Genomic DNA, 14,959 nt, shown 5'->3' with positions numbered 1-14,959 from the left:
TCCAATCAAAAAAAAAAAAAAAAAAAACAAACACAAGCAGAAGCCGACCTGCAGCGCTATGAGGGAGACTACTCAGGAAAAATAAATTCCATCAACCTGTTGAAATAAGGAGTTGTTAAATATAACTAGAACCCCTAGAGCGATTGGACATATCCATTCCCATATAGTGGCACTAGGAATGAGTAACAATAGTACGTAGTAAAATGTATATGGAGAATGATAGTGACACAATAACCCTATGGCTGTGCTAATCACACAATCCATAGAGATCCCGCAAAACTCATACAGAAGTATACATCAAGAGATACCATCAAAATATTAAAATAAATAAAAATATAAAATCTTTAAAAAAAAAAAAAACAACACTGTTTAAAATTTTACCATGAAAGAGCATCTAATAGAAGTCATTATTAATAAATCATCAGACATAACCACTAAGGAGATAAAAGGGACTTAGACATTTAAGAATTATTAATAAAAGAGTTTATGTCCCACTCAATGTTCATACCGTGGGGGGTATAGGATTTGACCCTATAGATCCATTGAGTCTCCAGTTGTGAGACACCACGTGTGCGGTTACCACCCCTCCAGCTGCTGGTAAACCTATCGATACCCATGAAGATGGTACCGGTAGGGTCCCTCCCATGACATTGATCGTAATGTCGGGACACGCTATGTTTTGGAAACCCTTTGATAATATTCCCCACATGTTCATTGAGCCTTATCTGTAATTTGCGTATAGTACGACCAATATAATCCAGGCCACATGGGCACCTTAAGAGGTATACAACATGTGTGGTGGAACATGTTATAAACGGTTTGATATCGAATTTTTGTTTGGTAGCATTCGATTCAAAGGACTCAATTCTCCTCCTCTTGTCCTTATTGATCGTACAAATGGGGCAGTTTCTGCAGTGATAGTAACCACCCCTACTCTGAAAAAACGAAACGTTTTTAGGGGGATCGATAACATTGGGGGCCACAAGCAGCCTAAGGGGAGGAAGACCCCTAAAGATTACCTGAGGACGCACAGGCAATAATGGGCCCAGCACTGAATCATCCTTCAGTATGTGCCAGTGTCTCTGCAGGATGCGTTTAACCGAGAAGTGCTGGGTGGAGAAGGTAGATAGAAATGCACATTTAAACCTCTCATCTGGAGGTTTTGATTTAGGCCTCAATAGATCCTCCCTAGGTCTAGAGTCCGTGCGCAGCAGCGCTGAATCCAGATCTGTTATAGGATAACCCTTCTCCACAAAGCGCCTCTTCAAGGTCTCTGCCTCCCGCAGAAACACGTCATGGTCAGTGCAATTCCGCTTTAATCTCAGGAACTGGCTAAAGGGGACTGATTGCAGCCAATTAGGGTGGTGACAGCTCCTAACGTCGATGAATCCATTTCTATCTGTTTCCTTAAAGAAAGTGGAGGTGGTAATCACACCATCTACCACCTTAATCTTAAGGTCCAGGAAGTGGATCTCTGTAGTGCTGTATTCGAACTCCAGGGAGATACCCCTGTCGTTAGTATTGAGCTCCTGCATAAACAGTTGCAAGGACATGGTGTCACCATCCCATAGGAGGAGGATGTCATCGATATACCTCCGCCAAAAGACCAATTGTGGTCTGGGGCAGCCATCAATGACATCCTCCTCCCACTTGGCCATGAATAGGTTGGCCATACTGGGCGCGAATTTCGCGCCCATGGCCACTCCCCTATTCTGCAAAAAGAAAGATCCCCCGTACCAAAAATAATTGTGACTCATGGAAAAATCCAAAAGAGTCACAATAAATCCCCTTTGCACCGCAGAGAGGGAGCCTAAACTCAGGTAATGGGAAACGGCTTCCAAGCCGTGTTGGTGAGAAATTATGGTGTAGAGTGACGACACATCGGCCGTCACCCACATGTATCCATCTTTCCACTCCAACCTGCTTAGTTCATTCAGAACCTGAGTGGAATCCTTCAAATATGAAGGAGTCCGGCTTACCAATGGCTGCAAGAAATGGTCCACATATTTACCTGCTCGAGAGGTTACCGATTCTATCCCGCTTATGATCGGTCTACCGGGTGGACACAAGGGGTTCTTATGAACCTTCGGCAGGTAATAAAGGACCGGAATTCTTGGCGCCGAGGGTACTAGGAAAGCTTTCTCTTTTTTAGTAAGGAGGCCGTCCCTATAGCCCTTATCAACCACCACAGTCAGTTCTTTCTTAAAATCCCTAGTTGGATCTTTACGGAGCAGAGTATAGGTATTACGATCAGAAGTAATCCTATTCATTTCCGCCTTGTAGTCAGCAACGTCCAGCACCACTATTCCTCCTCCTTTGTCCGCCGGACGCACCACAATATCCTTCCTTTCCCTTAAGGATTTCAAACCTTTCATAAAACTAAACCCCGTTCTCCTTTGTTTGACCTGAATCTGGTCTAAATCTTTAATGACCAAATCCCGGAAAACAGATATGGCTGGCGCCACCGGACCCGGAGGATTGAAAAGTGAGGAGTTTGACAAAGTGGTGTGTTGGACAGTAGAGTCCGGAATTGAACTGACCGCCCTGGTTGATTTATTCGACAGAGGTTTGGAGAGCATGTATCTCTTGATATTCATCTTTCGTGCAAATTTTTGCACGTCGATGAAAGTAGAGAATTTGTCCAGGGGTTTGGGGGGGACGAATTTGAGGCCCCGGTTGAGCACATGTTTCTCCTCATTAGATAAGGAGACACTGCTCAGATTGAAGATCCCCGAGTCCCTTATCTCCGCTGCTTTTTTCGCGCGGATCCTCCTCCCCCCTCTGGACCCTCTCTTGGATTTTTTTGTTTTTTGCCTCTGGGAGTGGCCACCGGAAAATCCCGATGGTTTCTGGGATCTGAATATTGTTGTTCTCTAACAGGAGCATCTCTCCTAGGTGAGAAATAGGTGGGTTGCCCCCTAAAGAAAGAATCATAGGGGGTGCCTCTGTCATCATAACCCTGATGACCCTGTCTACCTGGATGCTGAACAATATAGCGATGGTCATCGACTTCCCCCAGATGGTCAAATCGGTTGTGAGTGGCAATTGGCTGGTTTCCCACATAGGGTCTGGGGCGGCCACCCCTTTTGCCTCTACCACCACCTCTGCCTCTGCCTCGGCCCTGTGTTAACCACCCCTCTGAAACGGCTGGTTGGACATTAGCGGGTACAGACTGCTGGGGAGGATCAGATATGTCCTCAATGTCGGTAGTAGGAGTGGCTTCAGCCGATTGCACAACCTGTTCGGGAATGGAGTTATCTTTCCGTTGCCATTTGAAGATAACTCCGGTCTGATAATCCCCAAAATCCCGCAAAAATTTTTTTCTTTTTTTATTCCTCTGTTCTATCTCCTCCTTGTTAAGATGTTTCTTTAGGGAATCAGAATGTTTAATATACTCATCCTTTTCCTTAAACGGTATTATTTTTTCTTTAATAGCGGAAATTTCAGTATCTATTGCTGTTAGTTTGGCTCTCTTTTTAGTGGTCATGAAGTTCATAAGGTTAATGCCAGCATTATTGAAAAACTGAAACCACTCTACATGGTCTGTTATGTCACTTTGGGGGGCTACCTCCCATCTCAAACTCCTAGGGACCATGCCTTCCAAAATATATTTTTCAAAAAAGGCTAGGTCCCACTGAGTGTGCAATTCGGTGGTTAAGAGGTTCTTCAACCTCAGAAATAGTCCCCCCAAGTCATCAGAGGGCTCCCTTTGGGTATTAAACGTACCCTCTAGATTTAATTTGTGGGAAACCCTATACTCAAAAATGTCCATGATGGACTCGATCAGCAGCAGCACCAATAGGTTCAATAAAACAATAGATAAAAACAGGTATATACTGCGCTAGATCAAAGAAAAATAGTGTTTTGATATTACCAGCTGCTGGCATAAGAAAGTTGTTGTACCTCAACCCAGTAGAATGAAAACAAGAGTATGCAGCGCTTGGTGGAAAACACAAAAAAATGAGCAATCTATATTAGATACATAGTGTCACAATATATCAATGTACACTAGAAAAACAGTGAAAGAAGAGTCCGTGGAGAGGAAAAACGTCCAACAGGAAGCTCAGGTAGTGTGTTGAATAGATGTGACCTTCACCAAAACACCCAAAGTAATAGCCTCTTACCAGACTTATATGATCCCCATGACAGAGATCATATAGCGCTTGCAACAAGGGCTCCTCACACTCCACAGCACTCCTCGATTCTTGTACATGTAAAGGATCACCTCCAGCAAAGAACTGCCTTAGTACCATCAAACAATATCCTCTCGTGGGGACATATAGTCATGTCACATGTAGGAAAAAGAGACCTCGCATGGTGTAATACGTTCAAGATATTACTTTAATAAGAAGTAGATTTTACACTCACATGTGAATCACGACATATAGGCATCAAGTTATGGTCTTGCGGGGATCTCCAGATGAAATGTGCGGTAGCTGCAGCCCGGTCTCCTGAGTGAAGTAACAGGACACTAAAGGGTGTGCATAAAGCAGACGATCACCGGTCCCCTACCGGTTTCATCAAAATATGACATCATCAGGGGGCGTGGTTAGAGATCGCCAGTCACCCCAATAAAAAAGGCTGTGGGAGTCGGAAGGGGAGGAGCGGCGTCTGTGCCATCCAATCACCTTCCACACCTCCAGCTCCAACCGCACATCTATATAGAGAAAGGGAAGTGAACCTCCGATGACCCGGAAGTCACTCCGGGACCAATCACGGAATCTATATAGAGAAAGGGAAGTGAACCTCCGATGACCCGGAAGTCACTCCGGAACCAATCACAGAATCTATATAGAGAAAGGGAAGTGAACCTCCGATGACCCGGAAGTCACTCCGGGACCAATCACGGAACACCTCCAGAGCACCAATGGGAACCGATCATTGTCCAACCAATCGTAGCCTCCCCACAAGCAAGTGACGACCTCCAATCAAAAAAAACAAAAAAAACAAACACAAGCAGAAGCCGACCTGCAGCGCTATGAGGGAGACTACTCAGGAAAAATAAATTCCATCAACCTGTTGAAATAAGGAGTTGTTAAATATAACTAGAACCCCTAGAGCGATTGGACATATCCATTCCCATATAGTGGCACTAGGAATGAGTAACAATAGTACGTAGTAAAATGTATATGGAGAATGATAGTGACACAATAACCCTATGGCTGTGCTAATCACACAATCCATAGAGATCCCGCAAAACCTTATTTCAACAGGTTGATGGAATTTATTTTTCCTGAGTAGTCTCCCTCATAGCGCTGCAGGTCGGCTTCTGCTTGTGTTTGTTTTTTTTTTTTTTTTTTTTTTTTTTTGATTGGAGGTCGTCACTTGCTTGTGGGGAGGCTACGATTGGTTGGACAATGATCGGTTCCCATTGGTGCTCTGGAGGTGTTCCGTGATTGGTCCCGGAGTGACTTCCGGGTCATCGGAGGTTCACTTCCCTTTCTCTATATAGATTCTGTGATTGGTTCCGGAGTGACTTCCGGGTCATCGGAGGTTCACTTCCCTTTCTCTATATAGATTCCGTGATTGGTCCCGGAGTGACTTCCGGGTCATCGGAGGTTCACTTCCCTTTCTCTATATAGATGTGCGGTTGGAGCTGGAGGTGTGGAAGGTGATTGGATGGCACAGACGCCGCTCCTCCCCTTCCGACTCCCACAGCCTTTTTATTGGGGTGACTGGCGATCTCTAACCACGCCCCCTGATGATGTCATATTTTGATGAAACCGGTAGGGGACCGGTGATCGTCTGCTTTATGCACACCCTTTAGTGTCCTGTTACTTCACTCAGGAGACCGGGCTGCAGCTACCGCACATTTCATCTGGAGATCCCCGCAAGACCATAACTTGATGCCTATATGTCGTGATTCACATGTGAGTGTAAAATCTACTTCTTATTAAAGTAATATCTTGAACGTATTACACCATGCGAGGTCTCTTTTTCCTACATGTGACATGACTATATGTCCCCACGAGAGGATATTGTTTGATGGTACTAAGGCAGTTCTTTGCTGGAGGTGATCCTTTACATGTACAAGAATCGAGGAGTGCTGTGGAGTGTGAGGAGCCCTTGTTGCAAGCGCTATATGATCTCTGTCATGGGGATCATATAAGTCTGGTAAGAGGCTATTACTTTGGGTGTTTTGGTGAAGGTCACATCTATTCAACACACTACCTGAGCTTCCTGTTGGACGTTTTTCCTCTCCACGGACTCTTCTTTCACTGTTTTTCTAGTGTACATTGATATATTGTGACACTATGTATCTAATATAGATTGCTCATTTTTTTGTGTTTTCCACCAAGCGCTGCATACTCTTGTTTTCATTCTACTGGGTTGAGGTACAACAACTTTCTTATGCCAGCAGCTGGTAATATCAAAACACTATTTTTCTTTGATCTAGCGCAGTATATACCTGTTTTTATCTATTGTTTTATTGAACCTATTGGTGCTGCTGCTGATCGAGTCCATCATGGACATTTTTGAGTATAGGGTTTCCCACAAATTAAATCTAGAGGGTACGTTTAATACCCAAAGGGAGCCCTCTGATGACTTGGAGGGACTATTTCTGAGGTTGAAGAACCTCTTAACCACCGAATTGCACACTCAGTGGGACCTAGCCTTTTTTGAAAAATATATTTTGGAAGGCATGGTCCCTAGGAGTTTGAGATGGGAGGTAGCCCCCCAAAGTGACATAACAGACCATGTAGAGTGGTTTCAGTTTTTCAATAATGCTGGCATTAACCTTATGAACTTCATGACCACTAAAAAGAGAGCCAAACTAACAGCAATAGATACTGAAATTTCCGCTATTAAAGAAAAAATAATACCGTTTAAGGAAAAGGATGAGTATATTAAACATTCTGATTCCCTAAAGAAACATCTTAACAAGGAGGAGATAGAACAGAGGAATAAAAAAAGAAAAAAATTTTTGCGGGATTTTGGGGATTATCAGACCGGAGTTATCTTCAAATGGCAACGGAAAGATAACTCCATTCCCGAACAGGTTGTGCAATCGGCTGAAGCCACTCCTACTACCGACATTGAGGACATATCTGATCCTCCCCAGCAGTCTGTACCCGCTAATGTCCAACCAGCCGTTTCAGAGGGGTGGTTAACACAGGGCCGAGGCAGAGGCAGAGGTGGTGGTAGAGGCAAAAGGGGTGGCCGCCCCAGACCCTATGTGGGAAACCAGCCAATTGCCACTCACAACCGATTTGACCATCTGGGGGAAGTCGATGACCATCGCTATATTGTTCAGCATCCAGGTAGACAGGGTCATCAGGGTTATGATGACAGAGGCACCCCCTATGATTCTTTCTTTAGGGGGCAACCCACCTATTTCTCACCTAGGAGAGATGCTCCTGTTAGAGAACAACAATATTCAGATCCCAGAAACCATCGGGATTTTCCGGTGGCCACTCCCAGAGGCAAAAAACAAAAAAATCCAAGAGAGGGTCCAGAGGGGGGAGGAGGATCCGCGCGAAAAAAGCAGCGGAGATAAGGGACTCGGGGATCTTCAATCTGAGCAGTGTCTCCTTATCTAATGAGGAGAAACATGTGCTCAACCGGGGCCTCAAATTCGTCCCCCCCAAACCCCTGGACAAATTCTCTACTTTCATCGACGTGCAAAAATTTGCACGAAAGATGAATATCAAGAGATACATGCTCTCCAAACCTCTGTCGAATAAATCAACCAGGGCGGTCAGTTCAATTCCGGACTCTACTGTCCAACACACCACTTTGTCAAACTCCTCACTTTTCAATCCTCCGGGTCCGGTGGCGCCAGCCATATCTGTTTTCCGGGATTTGGTCATTAAAGATTTAGACCAGATTCAGGTCAAACAAAGGAGAACGGGGTTTAGTTTTATGAAAGGTTTGAAATCCTTAAGGGAAAGGAAGGATATTGTGGTGCGTCCGGCGGACAAAGGAGGAGGAATAGTGGTGCTGGACGTTGCTGACTACAAGGCGGAAATGAATAGGATTACTTCTGATCGTAATACCTATACTCTGCTCCGTAAAGATCCAACTAGGGATTTTAAGAAAGAACTGACTGTGGTGGTTGATAAGGGCTATAGGGACGGCCTCCTTACTAAAAAAGAGAAAGCTTTCCTAGTACCCTCGGCGCCAAGAATTCCGGTCCTTTATTACCTGCCGAAGGTTCATAAGAACCCCTTGTGTCCACCCGGTAGACCGATCATAAGCGGGATAGAATCGGTAACCTCTCGAGCAGGTAAATATGTGGACCATTTCTTGCAGCCATTGGTAAGCCGGACTCCTTCATATTTGAAGGATTCCACTCAGGTTCTGAATGAACTAAGCAGGTTGGAGTGGAAAGATGGATACATGTGGGTGACGGCCGATGTGTCGTCACTCTACACCATAATTTCTCACCAACACGGCTTGGAAGCCGTTTCCCATTACCTGAGTTTAGGCTCCCTCTCTGCGGTGCAAAGGGGATTTATTGTGACTCTTTTGGATTTTTCCATGAGTCACAATTATTTTTGGTACGGGGGATCTTTCTTTTTGCAGAATAGGGGAGTGGCCATGGGCGCGAAATTCGCGCCCAGTATGGCCAACCTATTCATGGCCAAGTGGGAGGAGGATGTCATTGATGGCTGCCCCAGACCACAATTGGTCTTTTGGCGGAGGTATATCGATGACATCCTCCTCCTATGGGATGGTGACACCATGTCCTTGCAACTGTTTATGCAGGAGCTCAATACTAACGACAGGGGTATCTCCCTGGAGTTCGAATACAGCACTACAGAGATCCACTTCCTGTACCTTAAGATTAAGGTGGTAGATGGTGTGATTACCACCTCCACTTTCTTTAAGGAAACAGATAGAAATGGATTCATCGACGTTAGGAGCTGTCACCACCCTAATTGGCTGCAATCAGTCCCCTTTAGCCAGTTCCTGAGATTAAAGCGGAATTGCACTGACCATGACGTGTTTCTGCGGGAGGCAGAGACCTTGAAGAGGCGCTTTGTGGAGAAGGGTTATCCTATAACAGATCTGGATTCAGCGCTGCTGCGCACGGACTCTAGACCTAGGGAGGATCTATTGAGGCCTAAATCAAAACCTCCAGATGAGAGGTTTAAATGTGCGTTTCTATCTACCTTCTCCACCCAGCACTTCTCGGTTAAACGCATCCTGCAGAGACACTGGCACATACTGAAGGATGATTCAGTGCTGGGCCCATTATTGCCTGTGCGTCCTCAGGTAATCTTTAGGGGTCTTCCTCCCCTTAGGCTGCTTGTGGCCCCCAATGTTATCGATCCCCCTAAAAACGTTTCGTTTTTTCAGAGTAGGGGTGGTTACTATCACTGCAGAAACTGCCCCATTTGTACGATCAATAAGGACAAGAGGAGGAGAATTGAGTCCTTTGAATCGAATGCTACCAAACAAAAATTCGATATCAAACCGTTTATAACATGTTCCACCACACATGTTGTATACCTCTTAAGGTGCCCATGTGGCCTGGATTATATTGGTCGTACTATACGCAAATTACAGATAAGGCTCAATGAACATGTGGGGAATATTATCAAAGGGTTTCCAAAACATAGCGTGTCCCGACATTACGATCAATGTCATGGGAGGGACCCTACCGGTACCATCTTCATGGGTATCGATAGGTTTACCAGCAGCTGGAGGGGTGGTAACCGCACACGTGGTGTCTCACAACTGGAGACTCAATGGATCTATAGGGTCAAATCCTATACCCCCCACGGTATGAACATTGAGTGGGACATAAACTCTTTTATTAATAATTCTTAAATGTCTAAGTCCCTTTTATCTCCTTAGTGGTTATGTCTGATGATTTATTAATAATGACTTCTATTAGATGCTCTTTCATGGTAAAATTTTAAACAGTGTTGGTTTTTTTTTTTTAAAGATTTTATATTTTTATTTATTTTAATATTTTGATGGTATCTCTTGATGTATACTTCTGTATGAGTTTTGCGGGATCTCTATGGATTGTGTGATTAGCACAGCCATAGGGTTATTGTGTCACTATCATTCTCCATATACATTTTACTATGTACTATTGTTACTCATTCCTAGTGCCACTATATGGGAATGGATATGTCCAATCGCTCTAGGGGTTCTAGTTATATTTAACAACTCCTTATTTCAACAGGTTGATGGAATTTATTTTTCCTGAGTAGTCTCCCTCATAGCGCTGCAGGTCGGCTTCTGCTTGTGTTTGTTTGTTTTTTTTTTTTTTTTTTTTTTTTGATTGGAGGTCGTCACTTGCTTGTGGGGAGGCTACGATTGGTTGGACAATGATCGGTTCCCATTGGTGCTCTGGAGGTGTTCCGTGATTGGTCCCGGAGTGACTTCCGGGTCATCGGAGGTTCACTTCCCTTTCTCTATATAGCTTCTGTGATTGGTTCCGGAGTGACTTCCGGGTCATCGGAGGTTCACTTCCCTTTCTCTATATAGATTCCGTGATTGGTCCCGGAGTGACTTCCGGGTCATCGGAGGTTCACTTCCCTTTCTCTATATAGATGTGCGGTTGGAGCTGGAGGTGTGGAAGGTGATTGGATGGCACAGACGCCGCTCCTCCCCTTCCGACTCCCACAGCCTTTTTATTGGGGTGACTGGCGATCTCTAACCACGCCCCCTGATGATGTCATATTTTGATGAAACCGGTAGGGGACCGGTGATCGTCTGCTTTATGCACACCCTTTAGTGTCCTGTTACTTCACTCAGGAGACCGGGCTGCAGCTACCACACATTTCATCTGGAGATCCCCGCAAGACCATAACTTGATGCCTATATGTCGTGATTCACATGTGAGTGTAAAATCTACTTCTTATTAAAGTAATATCTTGAACGTATTACACCATGCGAGGTCTCTTTTTCCTACATGTGACATGACTATATGTCCCCACGAGAGGATATTGTTTGATGGTACTAAGGCAGTTCTTTGCTGGAGGTGATCCTTTACATGTACAAGAATCGAGGAGTGCTGTGGAGTGTGAGGAGCCCTTGTTGCAAGCGCTATATGATCTCTGTCATGGGGATCATATAAGTCTGGTAAGAGGCTATTACTTTGGGTGTTTTGGTGAAGGTCACATCTATTCAACACACTACCTGAGCTTCCTGTTGGACGTTTTTCCTCTCCACGGACTCTTCTTTCACTGTTTTTCTAGTGTACATTGATATATTGTGACACTATGTATCTAATATAGATTGCTCATTTTTTTGTGTTTTCCACCAAGCGCTGCATACTCTTGTTTTCATTCTACTGGGTTGAGGTACAACAACTTTCTTATGCCAGCAGCTGGTAATATCAAAACACTATTTTTCTTTGATCTAGCGCAGTATATACCTGTTTTTATACATCGGGTTAACGCCCGATGTGGACACCCTGAGGAGTGATGAACCCCTGGACTACTGGGTGGGCAGGCTTGACCTCTGGCCAGAGCTTGCACAATTTGCAATGGAAATGTTGGCTTGCCCCCCGTCCAGTGTCCTGCCCGAAAGGACGTTCAGTGCAGCAGGGGGGATCGTGACCGATAAGCGCAGTCGCCTAGCTCATGACAGTGTAGACTACCTCACATTTATAAAAATGAATGAGGCATGGATCTCTGAGGAATTCAACACATGTGACCAGTAGACCAGGTTTCATCGAAATTCCTCCACCCACAACAATTCCTGGTCCTTGGCTTCACTACATACAGCGGCATAAAAGGCATTTCATGTCGATTGAATGGCAAATTTTAGGGGACTTTCAGGGCCAACAGTTATTTTTTCTGTGAATGCCTAATGTACCTCCAGCCACCAAATACTAAGTTCTTTGCTGTCAGTTCAAACCATGTGAGCTAATTTTTGGAGCCTATACAGGCCGACACTTACGGTTCTGTGTACTGTGAACGCCTACCGTACCTCTAGCCATCAAAAACTACGTTTTTTGCTGTCAGTTCAACCCATGTGAGCTAATTTTTGGAGCCTATACAGGCCGACACTTACTTCTGTATACTGTGTGAATGCCTAATGTACCTTCAGCCACAGAATACTACGTACTTAGCTGTCAGTTAAACCCATGTGGGCTAATGTTTGGGGCTTGGAATGGGCGACACTTACTTCCGTATCCTGTGAATGCCTAATGTACCTTCAGCCACAGAATACTACATTCTTAGATGTCAGGTAAACGCATGTGGGTTAATTTTTGGGGCCTGGAATGGCCGACACTTACTTCTTTATCCTGTGAATGCCTAATTTTTCAGACTGGAAATGAAAAAAAATGAGTCTGTAGAGGTTCTGCCAAATTGTGGAATGGATGCGGACCCATTTTACAGATGTGTGAATGGACCCTATATGTATTAGACATGTATTTACCGGCTGCTGTCAGTTCTGGCTGATTTATGAAAAAAATATATATATATATATATATATATATATATGTTATGACATTGTCCATGTGCTGGGACTATTTGTGCACAGCTAGTACGTCTTTTGTGGCTGCAAATATGACATACATTTTTTTAAAGTTCGCCTCCCATTAAAGTCAATGGGCTCGCCACTAACTCGCGGTTTGCGGACTTTTGAGAAAATTTGCGGCTGGCGTTCGTGAACCGCCCCCGCCGATGTACGTCCATCACTAATCCCCATTCCCTTCTCTCCTCCATACCCGTACCTCTTCTCCAGTCTTCTACATCCCAATTTCTACCTCCCCTGTAGGAATGGCAAAGTTCTGACCTTGGAGTGACTATACAATGGTTAGTCACCATTGTCCTCACTTCAGCTTTCTACATTCATATGAATGTTTTGTTTACCTTACATAACCAATGGGTCTGAAGCTAGTCAAAGAGATCTATACCAGTGATCCCCAGAGGCTTCTGTTGTGCAAGTTCGAGATGGAGAGGAGTGCTGAGGACAGCGCCACCACCATGTTAATACAGGTTGCAGGGTTTGCTTACCTACCCCCTACCCACATTTTCTTCTGCCAGGACAGGAGCAGAATAGGGAGGGGGTAGTGTGAAATGGAGCATCACTGGCAGGTAGAAGGAGATGGAGGGGAAGAGAAAGCACAGCCAACACCTCCTTCAAGTTCTCTCCTTCCCACTTCCAGCACATGGGTGACAGGAGTAGTGATGCAGATGTTACTAAGCTTGTCAGCCTGTAGCACAGGGGCTTTTTCACACAACACCACCTTTCTCCACAATAAACGAATGCACCAGGGGCAATTTCCTTTCCTGCCCCAACTTTAGCCCCTCATGGGGGGAGGGGCAAATTTCCAGCTGAGTTCACCATGCCAAACTCAACAGGAAGTGGGAGCGGGTACCTGTCAAAACTAGGTACCCACTCCCCTCCACACACACACAAGGTGCCAATTGTGGCACTGGAGGGGGGGAGAGAAGGCAGACAAGCGGAGCTTCCCCTTTTTGGTGGATCTTCGCTTTAAGTTGACCTGGTGACACTGTAGGTAGCATCCTAGCAGGTTCACTGACTTTTCTCTCTCTTGCTGGTTCCAGTTCCATCTGTTCTGTTTCTTAGGTTTCAGTGCCCCCTTTTCCAAGAGTGTCACTAGGCCTTGTGACCACAAGGTCCTCCCCGGGATCTCGATCATTGATATCTCCCATCAACAGGCAGGACAGTTCCAGAACCACTTCAGGCCACTTCATCCAGAGCAAATGGCAAGCCGCACAAAAGCTTTTGGACCTTATAGCATAGTTGAGTCCAACAGCCTCTTCCCAAGTCTCAGCCTGGGGGAAGAGAGAAATCATAAGGCCTGTCTCAAATATGTACTGTAGGTCCTACCCCAGCATGCACCAGTGGCCATGATTCCCCTAATGGGCTGTCTAAAAGCAATACAAATATTCAGACTCCAGTCTTGTTATGAAATCTAAGTTACCAGTGGTACCAGTGATACCCACTGGCAACAGTGAGAAATCACAACCCCACTGGGCCTAGGGAAAGCCCAAGTGAAAAACGATACAAATCAGTATAGAATGACTCACACATTTACAAACTAAATTTGGGTAGTAGTCCCTGTTTAAGGAGGTTGGGAAATAGTAGACATACTGGGCAGAACATCAGAGGAAAACAAAAAGAGGGAAAAAATAATTGGTAAGCTGCAATATAATAGTTTTTTTTTTGTTTTGGGGTTGAACGCCACATTTACTGTAATGATTAAAGATCCAGAGAGCTTGTTATTTATGTTGCTGTCCAGTCATATATTACACAGAAATAAGAGGACCCAAGTCCATCGTTTGCTATGCAGTAATTATACTTTTAGTTGTATACAGGAAAAAACAGGAAATGTGAGATATATAAAGGGTTACACAATGGGGAGATTTCCCCTCACTTCCTGTCTGGTTAATGAGTGTAGACTGAACAGGAAGTCAGAGGAAATTCCCCTTAACCAGGACACAGAAGCAGTTTATTTTTATTTTTTTATGGTCTTTGCTCTCAGGATGGAGATTTCTTCCTTTCTTCCTCTTTCATGAGTAAAAAAAAAGCAAATGATAGGAAACCTTCATAATAGGGACATAGACAGCAGTAAGAACCAGGCAGAAGATTTAGCCCTTCCCAAGTGTATCCTTAAGTGGCTGTAAACCTCAGTCATGAAATATCAACAAAGCATATCCTTGTCTCAGTCTAGAGCCCTACATGTCTCTGCTGTCCTCTGCCATCAGCATAAGTACTTCTGACAAGATTTCCTGACACTAAGAGAAAAAAGGTGACAAGGGAGGAAGCTCCAGCACACAGTCTGTGATTGACAGCCTCAGCTCCGTCCTGTGTGAAGGGGGTGTATTCATTCCCTCCAATCAGCTCTCACTGAGCTCTGCAGAGTATAACTTCAGCTCCCGCCCTTTGTTTTCTGACAGCTCAGACAATCAGTAAAGTGTTACTAAACCCAGGACCCTGCATTCACCATACCTGGTCTTCCACAGAACATGGAAATGCAATTATTTTAGTAAATATAAACTGCTAAATATCTTTTCTC

This window comes from Pelophylax lessonae (assembly GCF_965119305.1).
Source record: "Pelophylax lessonae genome assembly, chromosome: 3".
Taxonomy (NCBI): Eukaryota; Metazoa; Chordata; class Amphibia; order Anura; family Ranidae; genus Pelophylax; species Pelophylax lessonae.
This window is presented reverse-complemented; position numbering follows the sequence as displayed.